We start from the raw sequence: 2,293 nt of genomic DNA on the forward strand, positions 1-2,293 counted from the left end.
TCAATGGATTGATATTGGAACAAGTCTTTACATGGTAAAGGTAGACGGTTAGGGGAACTCACTTCATTCACAGGGGAACAAGTCTTTACATGGTAAAGGTAGACAGTTAGGGGAACTCACTTCTTTCACAGGGGAACAAGTCTTTACATGGTAAAGGTAGACAGTTAGGGGAACAAGTCTTTACATGGTAAAGATAGACAGTTAGGGGAACAAGTCTTTACATGGTAAAGATAGACAGTTAGGGGAACAAGTCTTTACATGGTAAAGATAGACAGTTAGGGGAACAAGTCTTTACATGGTAAAGATAGACAGTTAGGGGAACAAGTCTTTACATGGTAAAGGTAATAAGCAACACCCACCTGGATATGTACTGGACTACAGTAAGATGACAAACACAGCATCAAATCAACTTTGGACATTTTCTGTTATTTTTATCAAGAAAGTCCACTTTCTGTTTTTCGTCAGGGATTGATTGATTGAACATTGTGGGGACGATGCAGAGAGACTTTTGACGAGTGGAACTGAATGGAACAAACAGTATTAACGAAACGAGACACCTTGGAATCATAGATCATGAAACACACCAGGAGGACATTTCTTTGGGCCCCGGAGTGTTGTTTCAGGTGAATGAAGAAGGAGAGGAGGAGGAAGATGAGGAGGAGGAAGAGGAAGAAGAGGAAGAGGAGGAAGATATTTCTACAGTACTAAGTAATAATGAGCTTGATTCAATCAAATCCGCATTCCGGTATTTACGCAGTAGCTGTTTATTTTACCCTTAGTCAAATGATCAAATGACATGACAGAATGGTTATAGGGGTGATGTAAACACCTACCACGGCCAGGTAGACTCCACGGCCAGGTAGACTCCACGGCCAGGTAGACTGCACTGACAGGTAGACTCCACTGCCAGGTAGACTCCACAGACAGGTAGACTCCACTGACAGGTAGACTCCACAGCCAGGTAGACTCCACTGACAGGTAGACTCCACTGACAGGTAGACTCCACTGACAGGTAGACTCTACTGACAGGTAGACTCCACAGCCAGGTAGACTCCACTGACAGGTAGACTCTACTGACAGGTAGACTCCACAGCCAGGTAGACTCCACTGACAGGTAGACTCCACAGCCAGGTAGACTCCACAGCCAGGTAGACTCCACTGCCAGGTAGACTCCACTGACAGGTAGACTCCACAGCCAGGTAGACTCCACTGACAGGTAGACTCCACGGCCAGGTAGACTCCACGGCCAGGTAGACTCCACGGCCAGGTAGACTCCACGGACAGGTAGACTCCACGGCCAGGTAGACACCACGGCCAGGTAGACTCCACGGCCAGGTAGACACCACGGCCAGGTAGACTCCACGGCCAGGTAGACTCCACGGCCAGGTAGACTCCACGGACAGGTAGACTCCACGGCAAGGTAGACTCCACGGCCAGGTAGACTCCACTGACAGGTAGACTCCACGGCCAGGTAGACTCCACGGCCAGGTAGACTCCACTGACAGGTAGACTCCACAGCCAGGTAGACTCCACTGACAGGTAGACTCCACGGCCAGGTAGACTCCACTGACAGGTAGACTCCACGGCCAGGTAGACTCCACTGGCAGGTAGACTCCACAGCCAGGTAGACTCCACTGACAGGTAGACTCCACAGCCAGGTAGACTCCACTGACAGGTAGACTCCACTGACAGGTAGACTCCACGGCCAGGTAGACTCCACGGCCAGGTAGATTCCACTGACAGGTAGACTCCACTGACAGGTAGACTCCACGGCCAGGTAGACTGCACAGCCAGGTAGACTCCACTGACAGGTAGACTCCACGGCCAGGTAGACTCCACTGCCAGGTAGACTCCACTGACAGGTAGACTCGACGGCCAGGTAGACTCCACAGCCAGGTAGACTCCACAGCCAGGTAGACTCCACTGACAGGTAGACTCCACGGCCAGGTAGACTCCACGGACAGGTAGACTCCACGGCCAGGTAGACTCCACGGCCAGGTAGACTCCACGGACAGGTAGACTCCACGGCCAGGTAGACTCCACTGACAGGTAGACTCCACGGCCAGGTAGACTCCACAGCCAGGTAGACTCCACGGCCAGGTAGACTCCACAGCCAGGTAGACTCCACGGACAGGTAGACTCCACAGCCAGGTAGACTCCACGGCCAGGTAGACTCCACAACCAGGTAGACACCACAGTCAGGTAGACTCCACGGACAGGTAGACACCACAGCCAGGTAGACTCCACGGACAGGTAGACACCACAGCCAGGTAGATGCTTCCAACTCACAGAA

General features: G+C 51.9%; 1 protein-coding gene across 1 annotated transcript in view; it reads left to right on the forward strand.

Annotated features, from left to right (window-relative positions):
* The window catches only part of LOC110519863 (receptor-type tyrosine-protein phosphatase delta), a gene marked incomplete at its 5' end in the record, with an annotated part of 90,362 nt that extends 88,322 nt beyond the window's left edge, over positions 1–2,040 (forward strand). Inside the window, 1 exon segment of the mRNA XM_036972934.1 lies at positions 1–2,040. This exon segment is cut by the window's left edge and continues 450 nt beyond it.
* Positions 2,041–2,293: the final 253 nt, after the last annotated feature.

The sequence above is a fragment of the Oncorhynchus mykiss genome, unplaced genomic scaffold, assembly GCF_013265735.2.
Source record: "Oncorhynchus mykiss isolate Arlee unplaced genomic scaffold, USDA_OmykA_1.1 un_scaffold_212, whole genome shotgun sequence".
In the NCBI taxonomy this organism is placed as follows: Eukaryota; Metazoa; Chordata; class Actinopteri; order Salmoniformes; family Salmonidae; genus Oncorhynchus; species Oncorhynchus mykiss.